This window comes from Indicator indicator, chromosome 30 (genome assembly GCF_027791375.1).
Source record: "Indicator indicator isolate 239-I01 chromosome 30, UM_Iind_1.1, whole genome shotgun sequence".
Classification (NCBI taxonomy): Eukaryota; Metazoa; Chordata; class Aves; order Piciformes; family Indicatoridae; genus Indicator; species Indicator indicator.
This window is the reverse complement of record NC_072039.1, coordinates 1,953,975-1,978,369: the sequence shown is the minus strand read 5'-3', so window position 1 is coordinate 1,978,369 and position 24,395 is coordinate 1,953,975.

The window sequence follows — 24,395 nt, the reverse complement described above, 5'->3', positions numbered from 1 at the left end:
GGAGGTTAGTTCCAGAAGTGGAACAGGAGGTTAGTTCCAGCAGTGGAACAGGAGGTTAGTTCCAGATGTGGAACAGGAGGTTAGTTCCAGCAGTGGAACAGGAGGTTAGTTCCAGCAGTGGAACAGGAGGTTAATTCCAGCAGTGGAACAGGAGGTTAGTTCCAGAAGTGGAACAGGAGGTTAGTTCCAGCAGTGGAACAGGAGGTTAGTTCCAGCAGTGGAACAGGAGGTTAGTTCCAGCAGTGGAACAGGAGGTTAGTTCCAGATGTGGAACAGGAGGTTAGTTCCAGCAGTGGAACAGGAGGTTAGTTCCAGAAGTGGAACAGGAGGTTAGTTCCAGCAGTGGAACAGGAGGTTAGTTCCAGCAGTGGAACAGGAGGTTAGTTCCAGACGTGGAACAGGAGGTTAGTTCCAGCAGTGGAACAGGAGGTTAGTTCCAGCAGTGGAACAGGAGGTTAGTTCCAGCAGTGGAACAGGAGGTTAGTTCCAGCAGTGGAACAGGAGGTTAGTTCCAGCAGTGGAACAGGAGGTTAGTTCCAGAAGTGGAACAGGAGGTTAGTTCCAGATGTGGAACAGGAGGTTAGTTCCAGCAGTGGAACAGGAGGTTAGTTCCAGCAGTGGAACAGGAGGTTAGTTCCAGAGTGGAACAGGAGGTTAGTTCCAGCAGTGGAACAGGAGGTTAGTTCCAGATGTGGAACAGGAGGTTAGTTCCAGCAGTGGAACAGGAGGTTAGTTCCAGCAGTGGAACAGGAGGTTAGTTCCAGCAGTGGAACAGGAGGTTAGTTCCAGCAGTGGAACAGGAGGTTAGTTCCAGCAGTGGAACAGGAGGTTAGTTCCAGCAGTGGAACAGGAGGTTAGTTCCAGCAGTGGAACAGGAGGTTAGTTCCAGCAGTGGAACAGGAGGTTAGTTCCAGAGTGGAACAGGAGGTTAGTTCCAGCAGTGGAACAGGAGGTTAGTTCCAGCAGTGGAACAGGAGGTTAGTTCCAGCAGTGGAACAGGAGGTTAGTTCCAGCAGTGGAACAGGAGGTTAATTCCAGCAGTGGAACAGGAGGTTAGTTCCAGCAGTGGAACAGGAGGTTAGTTCCAGCAGTGGAACAGGAGGTTAGTTCCAGAAGTGGAACAGGAGGTTAGTTCCAGCAGTGGAACAGGAGGTTAGTTCCAGCAGTGGAACAGGAGGTTAGTTCCAGCAGTGGAACAGGAGGTTAGTTCCAGCAGTGGAACAGGAGGTTAGTTCCAGAGTGGAACAGGAGGTTAGTTCCAGCAGTGGAACAGGAGGTTAGTTCCAGATGTGGAACAGGAGGTTAGTTCCAGAGTGGAACAGGAGGTTAGTTCCAGCAGTGGAACAGGAGGTTAGTTCCAGAGTGGAACAGGAGGTTAGTTCCAGCAGTGGAACAGGAGGTTAGTTCCAGCAGTGGAACAGGAGGTTAGTTCCAGCAGTGGAACAGGAGGTTAGTTCCAGCAGTGGAACAGGAGGTTAGTTCCAGCAGTGGAACAGGAGGTTAGTTCCAGCAGTGGAACAGGAGGTTAGTTCCAGATGTGGAACAGGAGGTTAGTTCCAGCAGTGGAACAGGAGGTTCGTTCCAGATGTGGAACAGGAGGTTAGTTCCAGCAGTGGAACAGGAGGTTAGTTCCAGCAGTGGAACAGGAGGTTAGTTCCAGCAGTGGAACAGGAGGTTAGTTCCAGCAGTGGAACAGGAGGTTAGTTCCAGCAGTGGAACAGGAGGTTAGTTCCAGCAGTGGAACAGGAGGTTAGTTCCAGCAGTGGAACAGGAGGTTAGTTCCAGCAGTGGAACAGGAGGTTAGTTCCAGCAGTGGAACAGGAGGTTAGTTCCAGCAGTGGAACAGGAGGTTAGTTCCAGCAGTGGAACAGGAGGTTAGTTCCAGATGTGGAACAGGAGGTTAGTTCCAGCAGTGGAACAGGAGGTTAGTTCCAGCAGTGGAACAGGAGGTTAGTTCCAGCAGTGGAACAGGAGGTTAGTTCCAGCAGTGGAACAGGAGGTTAGTTCCAGGTGGAACAGGAGGTTAGTTCCAGCAGTGGAACAGGAGGTTAGTTCCAGCAGTGGAACAGGAGGTTAGTTCCAGCAGTGGAACAGGAGGTTAGTTCCAGCAGTGGAACAGGAGGTTAGTTCCAGCAGTGGAACAGGAGGTTAGTTCCAGCAGTGGAACAGGAGGTTAGTTCCAGCAGTGGAACAGGAGGTTAGGTACAGAAGTGGAACGGGAGGTTAGTTCCAGAAGTGGAACAGGAGGTTAGGTACAGAAGTGGAACAAGTAGTTACTACAGCAGTGGAACAGGTAGTTCCATCAGTAGAACAGGGAGTTATAGCCATGGAACAGGGAGTTCCAACAGTGGAACAGGGAGTTATTACGTGGAACAGGGAGTTATAGCAGTGGAACAGGGAGTTCCATAAGTGGAACAGGGAGTTCCATCAGGCAGAGCAGCAGAGAAATTGCTTCCTGCAGGATTGACTCCAGGCTGAGCTGGTGTGCCTTTGATGGTTAAGAAGAGTTAAACCTGTTCCTTGAGGATATTAATAAAGGATTTCTGAGCTGTCCAGCCACTGAGCTTTGCATCTTTGCCATCCCAGCCCCGTGGCTGAAATCAGCTCGGCAGGAGTAAGCTTGCCCAGGTGCAAGGAGGTGCACGTGTGCACAGAGGTCTCCTGAGCTTTGTTTCTGAACCAAATTAGACTAAAAATAAACACTGAAGTGGGTCAGGCTGCAGCAGAAAACAGAGTCTTCAGTAGGTTCCTCTGTGTGATTTAATTTGTTTGGGTGCTTGTGCTAGCTGCTCTTTCATCCTTTGACTTCTGGAGTAAACTCTTCCTCTCCTGATAGTCCCTGGAGAAAGCCTCCTGGCAGCCAAGCCCCAGAGGATCTTCACTTGAGTCCCTCGTGTTCCTCCATCCCTCTCTTCCTTCACCTCTCCCCATGTACTGCTGAGCTTGTACTCCTTACAAGCTCCTCACAAGCTCCTTACACTCACAGGGGTGAGGGTGTCCCAACTTGGTGAGGCTTGTGTGGTTCCTTCTCCAGCTCTGCTTTACATCTCACCTGCTGCTGATCAGCTGTGGCTGTGGTGTGCCCCAGAGCAGGGACACTGAGACCTGGCTGTGTGTGCCCCAGAGCAGGGACACTGAGACCTGGCTGTGTGTGCCCCAGAGCAGGGACACTGAGACCTGGCTGTGTGTGCCCCCAGAGCAGGGACACTGAGACCTGGCTGTGTGTGCTCCTGGAGCAGGGACATTGAGACCTGGCTGTGTGTGCCCCAGAGCAGGGACATTGAGACCTGGCTGTGTGTGCCCCAGAGCAGGGACACTGAGACCTGGCTGTGTGTGCTCCTGGAGCAGGGACACTGAGACCTGGCTGTGTGTGCTCCTGGAGCAGGGACACTGAGACCTGGCTGTGTGTGCCCCAGAGCAGGGACACTGAGACCTGGCTGTGTGTGCCCCCAGAGCAGGGACACTGAGACCTGGCTGTGTGTGCCCCCAGAGCAGGGACACTGAGACCTGGCTGTGTGTGCCCCAGAGCAGGGACATTGAGACCTGGCTGTGTGTGCCCCAGAGCAGGGACACTGAGACCTGGCTGTGTGTGCCCCAGAGCAGGGACACTGAGACCTGGCTGAGTGTGCCCCAGAGCAGGGACACTGAGACCTGGCTGTGTGTGCCCCAGAGCAGGGACACTGAGACCTGGCTGTGTGTGCCCCAGAGCAGGGACATTGAGACCTGGCTGTGTGTGCCCCAGAGCAGGGACACTGAGACCTGGCTGTGTGTGCCCCAGAGCAGGGACACTGAGACCTGGCTGTGTGTGCTCCTGGATCTTGAGGACACCTCCAGGTTTCTCTTGGTATCCTGAAGGTGCAGGATAAAATGGGAATTCTGCACTGCCACTGAATTTTAAAAGGATGTTTGGAAGCAGCTGGGGCTGGGAGAAAGGGCAGGGAGGTGCTGGGAAGCAGCTCCTCAGAGATGTGATTTCAGTTCCCTCATTTATTTGTCTTCCCTATTGATCTGTAGAGACTCAAACATGGGAGTTGAGGTCTTTTTGTTTTTTGGCAGTTAACTTACTCTAGAGCCTCAGATGCCAGGAACTGGAGCTGCCAGCCTGCCTCTGCACTAATAACTGCTACCAGCTCTCAGAGCAGACTCCAAAGTTATATCTAAGCAAACAACCTGCACCTAGCAGAGGAGCTGATCCCTCCTCAGGCCTGGGGGGAAAAAAAAATAGCAGTGTTTTCTCTCTAGCTCTTCTGCCATCTCAGGTTATTTTTAGCCATAATTAAAACCTTATCCTACAGTGTCACAGAATCCATTCTATTAACTGATGTGCCAGCACTTTTCTTTTTTTTTTCCTTCTTAAATAGCCTATAAAAAGTTTTTTAATGTTTAGTGTTTGGAGCCTTGGAGGAGAAGGGAGCCCAAACGTTGATACCTCATGACAGATAATCAATGAATTAAGAGGAAAATAAAAACCCAAACCAACCAACAACCCCAAAGCCAGTGGTGGCTCTGTCTGTCTCCCAGCTCTTGCTAGCACTAAATTACAGAATTAATAGGCTTTTAGGAGAGACTGACACAGAGTTACTGAGGAAGAGACAATTAAATGTGGAAAGCCACTTTTCTCCCCACATTTAATTTTAACTGGAAGCTTGGAGACTCAATAAATCTTTTTTTTTTTTTTTTGGTCTTATTTCATTCTCACATTTTCCACAGGTATTCAAGTCTTTAAGGAAAGTACCTGATGGAAGTGACTTCATTTCTCCTCTGCTTTTCTCAAGCCTTTTTGTTTCCCCTCCTCAGTATAAAATCCTCAGAGCTCACCTCCCATACCCCTGCTGCACCATGGGGCTTGCCCTGAGCCCTGCAGCTGGCTGTGGTGAAGTTCTGCTGCCTTTCCACCTCAGCTTTCGTTGCTTCCTTGCTTGAAATCCTGCTCATCCCAATTTAGAATTGTCAGGGCTGGAAGGGACCTCAAGGCTCATCCAGTTCCAGCCCCCCTGCCATGGGCAGGGACACCTCACACTACAGCAGGTTGCTCACAGCCACCTGTTTAACACCAGGTGTTTAAGGCCAGGCTGGATGAGGCTCTGGCCAGCCTGATCTAGTGTGAGGTGTCCCTGCCCATGGCAGGGGGGTTGGAACTGGCTGAGCCTTGTGGTCCCTTCCAACCCTGACTGATTCTATGATTCTAAGTAACAGCAAATCAGCTGATGGTTAGCACCAACCCAGGCAGATCCCAGCCTTGTTGTCTTCCATCTTCCTCAGTTCCTTGCCATTGCAAATTCCTGCTCTGCCCTGGTTCTGGAGCCTCATTGAGCCCTGCCATGCAGAGGCAGCACAGCTCCAGTTGGGTGATCATAGAATCATGGAATTTTCAGAGTTGGAAGGGACCTCAAGGATCATCCAGTTCCTACCCCCTGCCATGGGCAGGGACACCTCACACCACAGCAGGTTGCTCACAGCCACATCCAGCCTGGCTGCAAAAACCTCCAGGGATGAGGCTTCCACCACCTCCCTGGGCAACCTGTGCCAGTGTCTCAGCACCCTCATGGGGAAGAATTTCTTCCTAACAGGGACAGCTGGGACAGCAGGGATGTCCTCAGTTAGATCAGAGCCTTGAATACCTCCAGGGATGGGACCCCAACCACCTCCCTGGGCAACCTGTGCCAGTGTCTCACCACCCTCCTGGGCAAGAATTTCTTCCCAACATCCAATCTGAATCTCTCCACTTCTAGTTTTGCTCCATTCCCCCCAGTCCCATCATGACCTGGCACCCTAAAAAGTGATGCTTCTCTCTCCCCCCAGTGCTTTAGCTCCTGGGCATGGGCAGCTCTCTCTGCACAGGCTGGTGGAGCAGATGACCCTTTGTGTCCCTGAGTGCAGGGACAGAGGTGACTGATTTCAGCCTGGCACTGAACTTCCCAAAGGTAGCAGCCCCCTGAGACCTGTCCTGGCTACACACCCTGATGAACACCTGGGAGATGGATGTGGTGCCTGGTGTCCAGCCATGGCCTGACAGGGTCTCTACCAGTGTGCCCTGCCCTGGCTGCAGCCCCCTGCCCCTCCCCTCCTTCTGCAGCAGCCCCCTGGCTCTGTCACCTGGGCACCAGCACCTGAGGGGTTAAGGAGGCTGCAGAGCCATTCCCTGCCCATGACTCCTGTGCCATGATCAATTCCTTTATGATGTTGTCAACCAGGGGGAAATGAACTCCCAGCAGCTTAAAGCAAGATAGGTTAATTAAAAACCTTGATCAAAGCATCATCAGCCACAGCAAAGGCTCCAGCTCTTCATTATTTTTGAACTGGCTGACAGGCAGCAGGGCCAAACATGCAGAGAGGGCTCTGTCCCCAGGGCCTGTCAGTGGTGGCAGTGACTCTGCCACCACAGCAGAGCCAGTGGGCACTTGGCAAGCAGAGGAGAGAGAGGTGAGGTGCCAGAGGACGTGGGAAAGGCTGCAGAGGGAATTAGTGGTCACAAGTTGTAATTCCACAGCCTGTGCCTGGATTTCAGTCCCTCAGGGCACACCTTGCTGTCCTGGGTGCCCAAGGGGATTGTGGCTGGCACTGCAGGAACACAGCTTGGTGTCCTGGGTGCCCATGGGTGTTGTGACTGGCACTGCAGGAACACAGCTTGGTGTCCTGGGTGCCCATGGATGCTCTCTTGGCCAGGGTACTGCCATTGCAAGTCTCCTTGGATTTGCCCTTGGTTTGGGATTTCCTGCAGCTGTTGTTTCTGCTCTGTTCCTCTGAGCCCTGTGCCAGCCTGTTGGAGCCCAGTGATGTTGTGCACCAAGACCTTTCCTCCCAGCTCTGAGCCCAGCAATGTCCTGGGCACTTTGATTGTGAGAGGGGAAAGAAAGAGCTGAAGAAAAGAGCAGCTCTGGTACAGCTAAACTAGGGGGTGGGAAACATTCTGTCCTCCTTTCCCAGCCAGGGATGGACTCCAAGATGTAGGCTGCAGAGCCAGGGAGCTGGGGGTGCTGTCAACAAAGGGTTTTGCTTCAGAGGAAAAGCTGCTCCTGTGTCCACTGACAACAGAGGGGAACAGGACACCCCCAGCCAGAGCTGTGTGAGCCCAGGGGGAGCAGCTGGGGGTACCTCAGCCCTGCAGCAAGCTGTGGGGCACAGGCAGCTCACCCACAGCTTCACAGCTGAAGGGAGCTGTGGGAGGTTGTTTCCTGCATCCTGCCACCTGCTGCCTTCAGGTGGGGCCTGGGCTCTGTGCCTGGGGTGGTGAGGTCAGAGCAGCCTCTGGGCACACAGCTCAAAAGCCAGACTGCAGAGCAGGCTGTGACTCGGTGGTGCTGGGTAGCCAACACAGCCTGTGCTGACTTCAGCCCCACATGCCCCAGTGCCCTCCTGCCCTTCTCCTTTGCTCTTTCCTACCAAACCTTGCTCCCTGGCCTGCACTCTTCCAGGACAGCTTTATCTCCTCTGGAGACTTGCAAAAACCCCTCCTGTACATGCACCCTGCCCTGGCAGAGGGGTCAGACTGGATGATCTGCAGAGGTCCCTTCTGCCCCTCACCATGCTGGGTGCCTCCAAGCAGCAAGCTGTGCAGCTCACTCACCTTCCCCCTCTTGCACCATGTTATTAGAGGCACCAAAGTGCAGCATCCCCTGGGGAAAGGAGGAGAGGCAAAGGGGACAGAGAGTGTGACAAGAGCCCTGGCTTCCCTCCCTGCCCAAAGGAGTGCTGAGCAGCCCAGGCCCTGCACAGCATCATCCCACCCTGGGTTGGGATAAAAAGCACAGCTTCATGCTTCCCCCTTCTGCAGGGGAGATTTGTTATGAAAAGCAGGTCCCTGCTTCAGAGCACAGCTGAAAACAGTTGGCTCCATTACCTTGGGTGGGGGAAAGATAAATAAAGAACCCTCAGGAGACAGCTGTGAGAACCTAGCAAGTATTCCAGCATATGTTGGAGCATATTGATCCCCAGGAGCCTCCTGCAGCAGAGATGAAGCTTTTTCATCTCCAGCCACACTGGTGCTTTGGTGAGGATGGGGGATGTGTGTGTGGGGAGTGCCTCTCACCTCTGGAAACTGCTGGTGCAGAGTTTTGCAAAGCTCCCAGTGTGGAGCTGGGTGTCAGGCACTGGAGAGGCTCAGTGCCATATGGTTCAGCTTGGCTGGATCCCACCAGAGCCTGCTGGGGCCCTGCAGAGAGCAGAGCTGCAGCCTGGGGGGAGCTCCCAAGGGCTGTTGCCCTTTGTGGTGTCTGGAGGACATCCAGGACCTGCTCCAGAGCCTGCAGGCAGCATCTCTCTCCCTGTGGTTTGGTCACTGTGTGATTTTGAGTGCTGCTTGAACCTCTGCTGTGCAGGGTGAGCAGTGGTGACAAGTCCCCAGTGCCTTGCCTGCCTTGCTGTGTTCTGTGCATCATCTCCCAGGGGCACAGGGGGGATTTGGTGAGGAAAATGCTGGAATGAACAAACAACCAACCAAACACAGAGCAATTTTCTTCATCTGTTTGTGTCCCTGTCACGCTCAATTCAGCAGCCCTCTAGCCAAGCATCTCCCTGCATGAATCACCAAGGCTATGATGAAGTTTGGAGTGGTATCAGAAAAGCTGCATTTAGAAACAGCAGAACCAAGCCACCCTCGTGACAAAGATGTCTCAGAGACACTGGCCTGGCACAGGAAGAGAGCCCCTGGGGTCAGAGTGAGGGCTGGAGCTGGCCTGCTTGCTCCAGCTCTGGCTGGGTTCAGTGCTGAACCCATTCCAAGCCATCCTGGCTGGCTGGTGGCAGTGGGGACCTTGCACCAGCTGCAGGCACCACTGTCTGTTCACTCCTGGCACCCACACAGGCTCCCTGCCCAGCTGTCCTTTGCCAGCCACCTCCCTGCTCCAGGAGCACCTTGCTGGGTGTGAGCCAAGTGCCTGAGCTTGACCCTTTTATTCCTATTTCTCATACACCAGATTTAATTTTTTTTTCCTTGTTTGCAATAAACCCAGCACAGGCCTGGGAGGATGCAAAGATGAATCACAGGCAGGAAACCACTCAGCTCTAGTTCAAACAGGAGCCTCAGCAGGTACAACAGCAGCCAGCTACCACTGATCCACTCCAGGTTACCAAAAGGCTCCTTTTTTGCCCCTCCACTGTTGACTTATCCTTAATTATCCTTAAAATAAAGTGCTAGCACCCAGCACTAACTCAGGGGAGGAGAAACTGTAAGTCCCCTGCTAGTCTGTGAGGCTTGTTTTCACAGTGAATTAATGGGAGTTAATTTAGCCCTGCACAACAAACTGCACTGCTGAAGGAATACAAACCAGACTGCTGCCTCCTAACTCCTTCCTCCCTCTTGTCACTGCCCCTCTTTGTTCTTTATTCTCTGTGCTGCCAAAGGTCTTAGTCTAGCAGGTAGCAAATTTGCTGAAAAAGCAGTCATCAGGGGAAAAAAAAAAGAAAAATTCCCAGTCATGCCATGATTCTCTCCCCCTGGTGAACAGGAAGAGTTTGGCACAGCCACACTGCTCTCCAGTGGATGGTAAAAAGAGGGCTCTGATTCTTTTTGGGGGGTGTTAATATCACCTGCAAACAGGCTGGGGGTGTCCTGTGGAGGCAGCAGGTCCTGTGGCCAGGACTTGATTCAGGTTTTATGGAACAAGCAGATGGCTCTTGGCCTTCTCAAGCATTTCTTCTAAAAAAGAAAAAAAAAAAGGCAAGACATTTTAGTCCTTGCTGAGAGAGAAAACTAAAATAACCAATTTGGAAAGCATCCTGGAGCCTGGAGAGGCTTTATGTAATCTATTGCAACCCAGCTTGAAAGGCAGGAATGGTTTTACCCTAGAAGAAACCAAAAATCTGTGGTGTGGATGTGCAGGGAAAGAATGCAGCCCTGCAGAGCTGGAGGTGGAGGCCACCTGTGCTGAGCAGGGGCTCACAATGCTGCAGCTCCTGCAGATGCTGCTTGCTGAATGCCAGTGTCCAGGGCCTGTGAGATCAAAAGTCTCTCCAATGGTAATTCCCACAAAGCTCTGGAGCCTCCTGGGTCAGTCCAGCAGCTGGAGGGGTGTGTGGTGGTTCCTTGGGTGTCCTGGGGAGACCAGGATGCTGCTGGCTGCCAGCTCAGGCTCCCACCTGTGTGGCTGTGGGATGAGCTCTAATTCTTCCTGCAGAGGACAGCTTCTCTCTCTCAGCTGGTGCTGAGTCAGGAGAGCAGCACTGCAAAGTCACACAGACCTTGAGTGGCTTTGGGGAGTCCTGTGCTCAGTGGGCATGGAGGAAGGGGCTTAGGTGTCCAGAAGTTGGTGGTTGCCCTCTTGGTGCCACAGGGCAGCCCCTCGGTGTGGTACCCCTGACTCTGCTTGGCAAAGTTTCTCCTCCCCTTTCTCTGTGTTACTCCATCTCAGCCCAGCCAGGGGGTGAGCAGAGGGGTGGCTTGTGCCTTTCCAGGGCAGTGGTGGGCCCAGAGCTGCTCCCCACCCAGGCTTAGTGGGACCGGGGAGCTGGCACCACGTTCAGGAGGGTGCAGAGGAGGGTACAACCCTCCCCATTGCAGCTGCCACAGGTTTTGGCCCTGTAGCTGAAGGAGGGAAGCAGAGTGAGGAGTGAGCCCAGCCTGCTCAGCTGTCTGCACAAGGTAGGATATTTAATGTGTGAGAGAACTGCCTCTGCCAGGAGTGCCAGGCAGGACAAGGCTGCTGGGGTTGTGTTTGCATCCTGAACAAAGCCAATCAGTCCTGGGGATGCCACTGAGCTGGGCTTGTGGCATCCCTCCCGTGCTTAGTGGAGACTGGAGAGTGTGTGGGGGAGAGTAGGAGGGAGAGCTGACAGAGAGAGAGAAAATTTCCTTCAAGCAATTAAAGAATCCCTGCACTTTGATGATTAACTTCATGTTCACAGGGTGAATGCAAAGCCCTTAGCAGGGGCATTGCTATTCCACACCTGCCACCAACAATGGGAATATTTGTTCTGCCTGGGAGGATTACACCTGCCATTAATCTAAGTTTTATTGAAAGTTTAAATAACAGACAGAGGAAATTTGATCAATTAGCAGCATAATTCCAAGGAGATGTCACAGGGAAATTAAATCTCAGGCATTATTTTAATGCAGGAGAAGCTGAGGAGCTCCCTCCAGTTTTCTTTCTCTGCAACAGTGTTTATATTTTAATTGGAAGTTTATTCTGCTTGGTGCATCTTCTCCTAAATTTTAATTTAAGGCTGTAATGAGGAGAGTTTTAGATCACAGTGTGTGGAGCACTTTGCAGATAAGTCAAAGAGTGTCTCAGAACTGAAGGGGCCAGCAGGTTTGGGGTAGGATTCACTAGGCATGGGGTGAAGGCTGGAGCCAGGCTCTGCTGGGTGATGCCCAATGGCAGCACAAGGGGCAGTGGTGGAAGTTGAGGTCATAGGAAGTTCCATGGAGAGAGGAGGAAAAAAATTTTCACTGTGAGGGTGACAGAGCCCTGGACCAGGCTGCCCAGGGGTGTTGTGCAGTCTGCCTCTCTGGAGATACTCAAAACCTGCCTGGATGTGTTCCTGTGTGACCCTGCTCTGGCAGGGGGTTGGACTGGATGAGCTTTTGAGGTCCCTTCCAGCCCCTGACATTCTGTGATTCTGTGATTCACCAGCCTTGGATGTGTTTGAAGGTGGTTTGGATGTGGTGCTTGAGGCTGTGGTTTAGAGGTGACCCTTGTAGAGCAGGGTTATCAGTTGGACTTGGTGATCCTGAGGAGCTTTTCCAACCTGAATGTTGCTGTGAAGCTGCAGGAAAGTGATTTTGATAAGACAGAGAATAAAAAGGGAATTGGTACTTTGAAGGGGAAGGATGCCAGGGGGGAAGCAGGCAGCTGGTGACCCTCTCCTTGGCCCCCACTTTGGACCTGCTCAGAAACTCCTCCTGGTGCCCACGGGGGCAGGGAGGGATCAGCCCTGTCGGTTTTCCTGCTGCTTGCTTGTTCCACTCAAGCAGAGCTCCTGCTCAGCAAACCACCTCCCACCTCACCCACCCTGCTCCTCCCTGTGCTGCCACAGTCCCCTTCTTGCCATTTCTGTTTTCATTACCTGCTATAATTCTCCTTTGTCCCTGGTGAGGTGTTATTGCTATCCTTACTGCTCAACGCTCCTTCCATTTTTATTATCAGAAATGTCAGTCCTGTACAGTAAATACCAGAGGTGCCACAACCTTGCTGTGAATCTATTCCAGCACTATCTGTGGAGACATCCCTCATCTGACAGGAGGAAAAGGCTGAAAATAGAGCTGTGTGGGTTTTACCTGGGGGGTGTGTGTGTCAGGGGGAGCAGCGTCTCAGCCGGCTGAGGCAGTGTGGAGCTGCTGAGTTCCACTTTCCCTGCTGGCAAACCCCTTCACACCATCCCCCTATCAATTACCATCAGAGGAGCAGATACCAGGAGGAAGAGCTGCTTGTTAGGATTAATAGATGTGGCTCTACACACCCAAACATCTAATTATTTTTGAACTGTCTCTACCAAGCTGGCCTGCTGGCCAAGTCCTGCTGCATCAAGGTAGCCTGGTACCTTGCCAGGGTTCTTCCAGCTCCTTCTGAGGCAGAAACCTGCCTGTTGAGAGGGGTGAGGGTCTGGGCTTTGAGCTCACCTGGTTCTCCAGAAGTCATTTTTCTCAGCACAAGCAGCAGTGTGATTAACCTTGCTTCAGTCACGTTCAGCAGGATTTAGGCTGAAAGCTGCTGGTGGCTTGGCTCCAGCAGCCTCCCTCCATATGGCATGTTAGATGCCAGCACATGAAATTAACTCTCATAAATAAGTGATAAGGGATGATTTGCCCTGATCTGGACAGGCTGGCTTCCCACCCCCTGGAGCCTTTAACCACTGCTTCTCTGCAGCAGCAAAGGTTCTGTCCACTTTGGAGGGGGGGACTCTGCTTTTCAGAAGGAGTGAGAGTTGTGCCCGAGGCTGTGCCCTGTGTGGGGCTGTCTGTGCCCGGGGACTCCACACCTTGCCCTGGGAGGCTTCAGACTGGAAGGCCTGGCCCTGCTGGAATGGAAATTCAGTGTCCCAGAAGGAGGTGAGATTTTAAGTAGGACTCTAAGGTAGTCATAGAATCATGGAATCAATCAAGTTGGAAAAGACTCTTGAGCAGCTCAGGTCCAACCTTTAACCCTAACTGTGCCAAGTTCAGTGCTAAACCACATCACTAAGTGCCACATCTGAATGACCTTTAAACAGAGCCAGGGATGGTGACTCCACCACCTCCCTGGGCAGCCTGTTCCAGTGCTTACAGTCACCCAGCTCTGACAAAAATCATCACTAAATACAAACAACAAAACTCTCACAGCCCCTCAGGACTGGGGACAACAATCATCAGCTCCCCTGCAGGGTGCCTTCCCCAGTAGTTGGTGGGGCACTGGTTCCACTATTGTCCCAGCTCGAGGGGCCAGGTGCCAGCCTTTGAATCAGCCTTTTCCTGCACCACCAAGGGGTCCCACAGGCTGGACCCTGCTTTGTCCCTGAGGTCTGCCTCAGGCTTGATGGGAAAGCAGCAGTAAGAGCTGAAATTTCCCTCTGTCCCCAGCAGTGCCAAGCAAGAGGCATCACTGCCAGTGGCAGGGGATTGATGGCTGGCAGCAGGAGAGCAGTGTGCAGCGGTGCCAGTCCTCAGCAGCCAGGTTAATGAAGGAGGCTGCTGAATGGCCTCAGACTGTGCAGCTGACATCATCACCTAAATTAACTGAAAATCTACCAGCACTGCACTCCTGGCCACACTCTCAGCTGTCATTAACCCCCACAACCAGCAGCAGCACCTGGGATCCCTGTGGAGGTTTGGGCAGCTCCCAGGTGGGGTTGTGTGCTTGGCTGGGCATGGCCTGGCTGTGCCAGGGCTTGGGCACTGCCCCAAAACAACCTCAGGGCTTGGGCACTGCCTCAAACCACTGCTATGGAACTGGGAGGTGACAACCAGGGGTTCAGTGAGCTGCTGAGTGTGGTTTGAGGTCATTCCCCATCTGCTCTTAGGGTCCAGAGATCTGCACAGCCATAAAGGAGATCAACAAGGGAAAGAGATGCAGAAGAGCTAAACAGTGCCAACTCGGGGCAGCTGGGCAGGCAGCAGGGATTTACCCAGGTACAGATACTTCAGTGGAACAAATTCAACTGAAATTTATTTGTCCCTGGCTGGGAGTGCTTCAAAAACTATCACCAATGCAACTGCAACTCGACTGCAGAGTGACACCTGTCCTGCAGAATGACACCTGTCCTGCAGAGTGACACCTGTCCTGCAGAGTGACACCTGTCCTGCAGAATGACACCTGTCCTGCAGAGTGACACCTGTCCTGCAGAGTGACACCTGTCCTGCAGAGCAGCACCTGTCCTGCAGAGTGACACCTGTCCTGCAGAGCTCTGTAGAGTGACACCTGTCCTGCAGTGACACCTGTCCTGCAGAGCAGCACCTGTCCTGCAGAGTGACACCTGTCCTGCAGAGTGACACCTGTCCTGCAGAGTGACACCTGTCCTGCAGTGACACCTGTCCTGCAGAGCTCTGTAGAGTGACACCTGTCCTGCAGAGCAGCACCTGTCCTGAAGAGTGACACCTGTCCTGCAGAGTGACACCTGTCCTGCAGAATGACACCTGTCCTGCAGAGTGACACCTGTCCTGCAGAGTGACACCTGTCCTGCAGAGTGACACCTGTCCTGCAGAATGACACCTGTCCTGCAGTGACACCTGTCCTGCAGAGCTCTGTAGAGTGACACCTGTCCTGCAGAGCAGCACCTGTCCTGCAGAGTGACACCTGTCCTGCAGAGCTCTGCAGAGTGGCACCTGTCCTGTCCTGCAGAGCAGGGTGAGCTGATAGGTGGGGAGAAGGGCTTTTAATCTTTTTTAATTACTTCAAGTCCGGTCCTACTTAATCCCTGCTCCCAGCCAGGGGAGGAAGTCAAGTGGTTTAAGAGCAAAACCAGATCCTAACTTCCATGGACGCCTTCCTCTCAACTTGTAGGAAGAAAAGTGTGTTTGGAGGCTGGGGTTTTTCCTTCAACAGGAGGTTCCAGCTCTTCCCTCTGGTCTGTGGGATAATTCCCAGCTTTACAAAGCTTTCCTTCTTGCCCTGGGGTTTAAACACAATGCTGAGATTGCCAAGAGCAGCCTTCTTAGCTTGTGGTTTGAACTTGCCAGGAGCACTTCGTGGTTCCAGCGTGGCCTTTCCTGACCCTTGGGCATTGGCCAGGAGTGCTTTAGTCCCCAGCAGGAGTTTTGTCTCAAGCAGGTAGTGTAAAGGATCTGAGAAGTAGGTCAGGGGACATTAAAGAGTCTGTTTGCTTCATCATGACCTGTGGGTGCAGCACTGATCTGAGCCTGAAATGTCATTAGCAGATGTTGCTTCCATTCCTGTTTTAGAAATCAGTCAAGCAGCCTGATTGGTAAAAGGAGGGAGACAGCAGGGACCCTGCAGGCCATCCCCCATGCCCTGAGCACTGAGAGCAGCTCCAGCCCCTGCTGTGCCCTGTGCAGCACAGGAGCTGTGGGGAAGGTTTCTGGGGTGCCAGTGCCCCTTTCCTGGGTTGTGTTTGGGGTGGCAGCTCCCCATCTGTGTTGATGGTCACATGGGGGACCTGCAGCACCCTCAGAGGCACAGGGTGAGAGGGCTGTGCCAGGCTGTGCCACTCCAGAAGTGCTGCCCACCTTGCCTGTGGTGCCAGTGTCTGCCTGGGCACTGCCAGCTCCCTGCCAGGCACTGTGGGTGTTATGGAAATGGCAGTGTGAGAGCTTCTGCTGAGTGAGCTGGTTCTTTTGGGGCACTCCTTATCTACTTGATTAAAAATTACCAATATTTATTTCCCCCCCCTCCTGGCAGTGCTTTCCCAGCCTGTGCCTGCCCAGGGTGCAGAGGTTTCATTTCTTTTAACGATTCTCAAGAAATTATTGAGAAATCAAGACGCCTTTCAGAGTTGTCTTCAAGGCTTACAGCAGTTCAAATGGTTTCTATAAATCCACCCTGCAAATGCTGGCTTTCAAAGCTTTACTGCTCCCCAAATGATTGTAAGGGGAGGGGGACTGACTGACTTTACTGGGGCCCTGGGGCTTGAGAGAAGGAGAAATCCAGCTTAGCAAGGAGGAGCTCTTAAAAGAGAGCTATGGAAGTTTTCAGAGTTGATCTAATCTGTCTCTGGGTTGGGTATTTACAAAGCAGACCCTGGCAGGGAGCTCAGCAGCAGGAGCCCTGCTCTGAGGAGCAGCAGGAGCCTTCTTCTGGAGGATCACAGGATGCTGGGGGTTGGAAGGGACCTCTGGAGATCTTCAAGTCCAACTCCCCTGCCAGAGCAGGACCATAGAAGCCAGCACAGGTCACACAGGAACACATCCAGATGGGGCTGGAAAGGCTCCAGAGGAGACTCCACAGCCTCTCTGGGCAGCCTGTCCCAGTGCTCTGTGACCCTCACAGTGCAGAAGTCCTACCCAGCTGGTGGGGCTGGGCAAGGCCAATTCCTGCTGCAGGGCATGGAGCAAGTGCTCTGCCTTCAGCACTGTCAGGGGATCTCCATGGGATGAATCTTGCACAGCTCAGAGCCCTCTGCTCATGAACTTTTCCTGCATCCCTTCTGTGGCACTGCAGTATTTTGATGGTGTTTTGCTTTCCCCCTGCTGCTCAGCCTTTGCCAGAGAGCCCCTGGGATGCTTTCTGGGCTGGGCATGCACCAGGGGATGTTCTCTAGTCTCCAGGTTGCATCTGGCCATGGTTCAGGCTGCTGGAGGCAGAGCTCCCATCTGTGTTTGGCTGGACCTTGCATTGCACAGGACTAGGAGGGGAAGAGAAGCTGTGGCTGCTTTGCTGCCACTACTGTTTCCAGGGTGAACAATTAAGGCAGCTTCTCAGGGCTCTGCAGGGCAGAGGGGAGGGGAGAGAGGCCCCCAGAATGACACCAAGTCTCCTGTGAGCTAAGAGCAGCTGGGGGTGATGGAGAGGTGAGAGGCACAGCCTGTCCCAGCTCACTGCAGGGAGGAAGCTGCAGTAGTTCTTCAGCCATGAACTTCACCTGGGTGATCACCTTTGTGAGAGGAGTTTGTGAGACTTGGAGGAGTTGCTCTCAGCCCAGCTTTTGTTAGAGCCTCTTCTCATTGGTGATCCAGTGAGAGGCCTCTTTATGGAGAGCAGTGGAGTCCCACAGCAGCCCTGGTGGCTGAGGGCAGCAGGTTGTCCTTGGCTGCTCAGAAAGCTGATGAAATCGAGATGCTCTCTGCATTGCTGCAAAGAACTGAGTGCCAGAGCATCAGCTGAGCTTCTGCCTTTGGATGGAAACCAGGAGGCATCACTGGGGGTGGTCTCTTCTGGCACTTTCTCATCATACCTGGTACCAGACCCTGCCACAGGCAGATCCATAGGTACAGATGTGTCTGCAGCTCTCTGGGTGCCAGTCTGGCTGCTCCTGGCATGTTACACCTCTGCCCTGCTGGAACAGCTGCTTCCATGGCAGTGCAAGTGATGCCAGCCCTTTGTCCCTCAGCCCAGGGCCTGGTGAGTGCCAACAGAGCCACCTTCCCTTCCCATCTCCAGAGCTTCCAGGATCCTAACATCTCTGGGCAGCAGCATTAATCCAAGATGAAGATAAAACTCCATCCCCCATATCTGTTTAACCTAATAAATAGTTCCAGTTAATGGACAGCCAAAGGAATGATGCTCAGTAAATTTGATTTTATGAGCCTCTCACTTATTTGCTGTGCCCATTAGGTCAGAAGCTGGGTAGTGGTAAGTGGCCATTAGTGCATTAGCTCAGTGATGAGGGAGCTGAATTAAAAGAGGGGATGGGGAAAAAAAGCCTTGTGGGAAAGCCCCTGAAGCCAGGTGCCTCTGTTTAAGCCTCAGCTGCTTACCAGGGACTGTGATGGCTGTGAGCTGAAGGGACAGCAGAGCTTGGGCTCTGTGGGGCAGTGATGGTGATCCATGCTTCACCTTCTCTTCTCCACAGCAGTTACACCCTGGCTGTGCTGCTGTGGGGAGCATGAGGGCTGCGAGGCAGGGCTGAGGCTGCCCAGCCCCCCCTGGCCAAGGGGAGGCTCTGTGTGGTAGGTCCATCACTGGTGAGCAGAGAGGCTGCTGCTGGGAGCCTTCCCACAGCACCACTGGGACAGGCACATGGGGCTGCTCTGCATGTGGTGACCATGCCAGGGCCAAGCCCTTCTTCCACTCGTTTCCTTCACATTTTTCACTCTTCCCAGGCAAAGCAGGTTTTTGAATCTCTTTTCCCCCACTTCCTAGACACCCTGGGATTATTTAGAGGCCCCCAAAGAGCCATTCACTGGTTTGGGTGATTTGGTGAAGGCTCCTGGCTCTGACTTGGATTCGAGCAGCATTCCAAGGGCAGGGAATGTGCTGGTAACTGGATTGCTGCCTCCCCCTAGGAGAAGCACCCAGCCTTACAAGGCAGTGTTCACAGGCCACATCAATGCAGCAGGAGAGCCACATTCCCTGGGAAAGAAAGGTGATGTCCTGAGCAGGGAGAAGAGGAACTTCCTTCCCTGTTGCTGTCTGGCCACTGAGCACCTGAGGAGTTGTGGAGACAACCCTGGGACCTCTCTTGTTTCCCAGACAGGTGAGTGATGCACAGAGGGAAATGATGCAATGACAGAGGTGGCCTGTTGTAGGGGGGTGTCCCCAAGTGGTGCAGGCTCTGCAGCCTCCATCCCCAAGCCTGCTTCTCCCACATTGAGGTGCAGAAGGTGGCCTGAGCTCTGCACACAGCCGCAGCAAGCAGTGGGTAAATCCCTGCCCTCGTTTTTAAGGAGTTTACCCAAAGGTGTGTGGCAGAAGGGTGGCTGAAGGGGTTTTGCACGTGGCTGTAGAGTAGCAGGGCAGGAAGAATTCTGAAAAATCCAACTACAACTCTTGCCCACAGTGGAGGTTCTCCCCATGAGCTGCTTGCCAGCAATGGCTGCTGTGAGAGCTTCACTTCTGGTTTGCTGTCAGGGTTGAGCTGAGCTGCCTGTAGGATTGATACCTAATGAATTGCTTTATGCCTCAACCCCGCTGGTGATTGATAGTTAAATCTAACACCAGCCTCAGGCTCATCAGCAGACACATTTCAATTCCAATTTGTGGAGTGCACTCTGACCGTGGACAGAGGGAGGAGGAGGGGGTGGGGGGTGTGAGGAGCCCTTTCTTGGTACCTAATGGAACCTGATGTATAGAAAATGAAATCTGTTTGCTCTGCCAGCCTTGCCTGCTCGCCTCCCTAATTTGCTTCCACTTACAAGGGTTACTTAAGATGCTGACACTTCACCAGGGGTTTCCCAGGTAATGAGAACAACTTTGTTAGGGGCTGTGAGGCAGGGAGAGACAAGAAGTTGTATTTGTTTGACACGTTTTTTGAGTCCCCAGGGGGGGCACTTGAAGTCTGTGCAATCCAGAGAGGGTCACGGTGCCTCTCCAGAGCCTTTTTCTTCCCTGCTACTTTCCACCTCCTGTGTCACCCCCTGCCCAGGCATGATGTGGATCCCAGCTGGAAGTTAAGGCCAATTGCTCTAGGGTCACTGGGAATACCACAGAATCAACCAGGTTGGAAAAGACCTCAGAGATCATCAAGTCCAACCCAATACCTAACACCTCCTGACAGCTAAACCATGGCTCCAATGCCACATCCAAGCTTTTTTTGAACACCTCCAGGGATGGTGACTCCACCACCTCCCTGGGGATCATATCCCATGGACAATTACTCTTTCTGTGAAGAACTTTCTCCTGGCTGGTGTTTGGTGTCTGGCCTTTGTGGGCTGTTGTTTGTGTCTGAGCAGGGCACTGGTGTGTGATGGCATGGCAAGCATTGCTGTCTCACAAATCCCCCAGTAGTGCCCATGGGTGCCCATCTTGGCTGACTGCCAGAGCCCATGTTGCTAGGGCATAGTTCATCAGTCAGGAGAACCTGCTTCTGTGCCTGCAGCACCCCTCCCTGGTGCTAGAGCCTTTCCCTGACCCAGCTGTTCCAAAGGCAAGGGGACCCCCTGAGCTGTGCTCCCCTTTCTGCTGGGGCTGCCAGCAGTGCATCCCCACAGGGCTCTGGCCAGGGGTGGGTGTCCCTCCCAGCAAACACCTGCCCGGTGCTTGGTGCCTTCTCCAGTACAAACCTGAGCCCTCTGCAGCTCCTGCAGGGCCCTCAGGTCCTTTACTGCAATTTTCCTTTCTGTCAGGCATTGTTTTTCCCTCCTTGCATTTGCTGCAGAAGTGAAACCCTTCTCGATGCAAATATTTGTAGTGGTTCTCATGCTTTGCTTTCCACTTGTGAAAACGTGTTTACAGCAAGGACTGAGTAAACACCCTGGAAACAAACAACTGTGAGTATGGGACTGCTGCTGCTAGCACCAAGATTACCATCTGCAGAATTCCATACTTCTTGAAGAAGCTGATTCCATTAGGGAGTTTGGGAAAGCTGGTGAGCTGGCAGCCCAGAGAGCTGAAATCTGCTGGCTGCAGGCACCTCCACCTCGCCTGCTGCCTGGAACCCATCTGACCCTGCTGGCAGAGCCTGCCAAGGGGTGGTTCATTCTCCTGCAGTTGGACTGCCAGACGTTTCCCTCTCTGCAAAAGCAGTGGTGGGAGCTTGCACAAACCATTCTGCTAGGAGCCAGCCTGGGACAAACATTCAGCTTCCCTTTACATGGGTGGAAATAGCTTCCAGTCACCAGCACCAGCCTGGGGACAACATAAAGCCAGGATCTAGATGAGAAATCCTTCATAGCCAATTAGCAGCCACTTGAGTTGTCAAGTACCCTTCAGCCTCCTCTGCACCTGCTTGGCAGAGGCTGCTGAGCTCAGGAGCCCTGTGAAAAGCTCCCCTCTGCCCCCTCCTGCTCTCTACAGCCACTCGGGGCCCCTTGCTGCAGCCTCTCGGGGTGAAGCTGTGCAGAGCTGATGCCCTGGGTGTGAACTGCTGCTGCAGCTCTCCTTCACGTGTGGTAACTGCCCTCCTGTGTGGCATCTCGACGGGCATCCACAGCAGAGGGGTGCTAGGGTCTGAGCTTCCACCATGGGGAAACTGCAGGGGCTGGGGAAAGCCAGCACGGAGCTAAAAGGAGGAAAGATGTCTCCCTCACACCCACTGCAGCCCTTCCTCCCCGAGCCTATGCATTCTTAAAGAGTGATTAATGTGATGGCTGAGAGAGGACATTAAGTGAGACATCCTATTTACAAAGAGCTTCCTGGTGGAGTATTCGAGAGCGCAGGGACCCGGGGAGAGCCTGCTGAGTGTTGTTGGTAATGCAAAGGGACAACCATTATTTGTAGTGCCTGCTGAGCTCCATTAAGTCTTTTCCTCACCTTGTTCTCAGGACACTGCTGTTCCAGGTGGAGCCAGCCACCAACCAGCACCTCCCTGCGGGTCACCGTTTCATCTTCCGTGCCTGAGAGGAAGCAGACTGCTGCTGACCCCCAGCCGTGCGCTGCTCACGGTGCCACTGCCCCGGCGTGGACCAGCTCCTTGGTGAGTGGTGGGTGGCAGCACCCCCCCACCCCTGGTTTGCACAGGTGGCACTCCTGGTTTGCACTGGCAGCAAGGCCATTCCTCACTGGTTCCCCTGGGCTCTGCCCATTTGTGCTGGTGAGGACAGGTGTGCCCAGGGGTGGGTCCTTTGCGGGAGTTAACCCCCTTCATGCCAAAGCCTCTTTCTGCTGGTGATTTCCCAGCAGCTCCACTCAGCCACCCAACACTGGAGCTGGGTCACAGAATGTTAGGGGCTGGAAGGGACCTCGAGAGATCATCCAGTCCAACCCCCCTGCCAGAGCAGGGTCACCTAGAGCAGGTCACACAGGAACTCATCCAGGCTGGTATTGAATATCTCCAGAGAGGGAGACTCCACAACCCCCCTGGGCAGCCTGTGCCAGTTTTCTGTCACCCTCACAGGGAAAAAATTCTTCTTCCTATTCCCATGGAACTTCCTATGCCTCAGCTCCCACTATTGCCCCTTGTGTTGTCCTTGGGCATCACCCAACAGAGCCTGGCTCCAGCCTCTGGGCACTCACCCTGCACATCTTTATCAATGAGGTCACCCCTGAGTCTCCTCTTCTCCAAGCTGAAGAGCCCCAGCTCCCTGGTTCTGGTGAGGGGTTCCCTTCCAGAGCCCCTCTGTCCCACTGCCGGTGCCAGGGCTGGGGACCAGCTTTCGTGTGCAACCTCCTCGGGTCTCAGATCCCTTGGCAAAGCCCCGGGAGCCTCCCGCTTCCCTCTTTCCCTGCGCGATGATTAATGTTTGAGGAGCGCTGGTGCTATCAATCTCTCTCGGAGGCTTTGCTCAGAACAAATAGTTAGCAGCAGAACAAGGCATCTGTTTGAGGATGACACAGGGCCCCTAATCTATTTACGAGGCAGGTAACGGCGCTCTCCTGAGATGCCAGAGGGGACTCCTGATCCTCGGCGGCTGCCGCCGCGGCCGAGCGCTCCGGCAGGCTGCGGCGTCTCCGCCTCCCTCCGTTTACAAGGAGAAAGAGTCATTGAGATTAATTGCACAATTGAACAGGCAATATGGTAAACAGCTATTTGGAAATGATTGTTTGTGTTTTAATTATGACATGCAGGAGAAGTTTAGCAGTCATAAATTTTTCATTGGGTTGTAAATGCAAATGCGGGCACAGAAAGAGAGCAGGGAAACGCTGGCAGGGGAGTCCCCCTGCACAAGAGCTTTCCTTGCTGGGATGCTCCTGAGCCCTAGGAGCTCTCTGAGCCAGCACCCAGCAGCTGCCTCTGGTTCCCAGAATCCCAGGATATTAGGGGTTGGAAGGGACCTCATCGAGTCCACCCCCCCTGCCAGAGCAGGATCATAGAATCTAGCCCAGGTCTCACAGGAACACATCCAGATGGATCTTGAAAGTCTCCAGAGAGGGAGACTCCACAACCCTGCTCCTCTTCCTCAGCACAGCTGCTGGTAAAAGTAGCTTGAGATTGGCTTAGGAACCAGAAATTTCTCGTTTCTGCTCGTTCTCTGCAAGAAAGCTCTTAAGACAGAGCAGTGGTTGGAATAAGCAGGGAGGGTGAAGTCCCTCTTGGGCCATAGTTCAGGAGAGAAGAGCATGGGCTGCCCCTCCAGCAGCACAGAAGGTTTTTGTTTTCATGGAAGTGAGCAGCTGAGCTGCTCTTCCCAGCAGCTGTTGCTTATCACATCCTTTCTCTCTTTTTATTCTTACCTCTCTCTTTTCCATTCCTCAAGCCCTCCTTCCCCAGCACACGCAGATGGATGCATGTTGTGGCCCTTGGCAGCTGGGGAAAACAAAAAATAGCTGTGTAGGGGTGGGGGAAAGAAAGTTTAATGGCAAGAAAAGATGTGCCAGGAAAACAATAAGAAGGGAGGGTGGTAATAAAGAGGAAATCTAATTGAAATGGAAAAATCTCCAGGGGAAAAGGGAGAAAGGCTGGGGGAGGTGGAGGTAGAATACTGTTTCCTTCCACTCGCTCATCTGAGGGAAGGAGCTGTATTTTCCAACTGTTTAACAACCAGCATGATAATGAAAGATGATGAGCATTTTCCTGTCTCAGTATTTCTGAAGCTAATCTCTCATGGGACAAAACACAGCACTTGGTGGATTTCAGCACGTTTCGTTCTGCCTTAGGCACAGAACCACCTGTCCCAGAGCCCTACAATCACACATTTGGGCTCCCAGCATGGCAAGAGCTCATTTCTTGAGCCACTGCCCACGACCCCAGTGCTGACAGGGTTTGATTCCACCAGCTGGGGGGAATTTGGGCACTGCTGGGGGGAATGGGGCACTGCTGGGGAGAATTATCAGGTGTCAGGTGGAATCTGTGCCCACTGGGGTGCAGTGGCTCCCTGCTGAGGTGCCAAGGGGGAAGTCACAGGTGGGAAGCAGCAGTGTAAGGACACCAGCAGAGGTATGGCTGCCTGGCAGCCTCTCCTGGACCCTGCCTCTGGGTTGTTCTTTGCTGGTTCTCACTCCTCAGCCCTCTCCCAGTGTCCTGGCTGAAGGACACCTTTGCAATGAGGGATGAGCCATAATGAGAGAAGAGACACAAATTAATCAAAGATGACACCAGAAATGATGGGAAACATAATTTCTTTGGCATGGTGTTCAGCTGGTGGGGGGGGATGTGTGTGCAGGCACAGCACAGGAGCTGTCACTGCTCATTGCTTGTGTGGCTCATGAGGGACCTTCCAACTGTGAAGACCAATAACCCCTAGAGAGAGGTGTGGGGGTGACCTTTAGCTCAGGCCCTGCAGCTGGATGCAGAAGTTGTTTGTTTGTTGTCTCTCAGTGGTCCTTGTGGTTTCAGGTAACACTTTGAGCATCCTGGGTGGCAGCAGCAGGTCCCCATCCCACCAAAGCCTTGTCCCCAAGGAGCAGGTGGGTGATGGTGAGACACACCAGAGGTGGGCTGGGGGAAACTGAGGGGCATTAAATGTTGCCAGCCTCTTGTTGTTTGACCAGGAGCCAGTGTAGAGACCTGCCTGAGCTGAGCTGAAGATCAGTCCCTGGCTTCACAGCATGGAA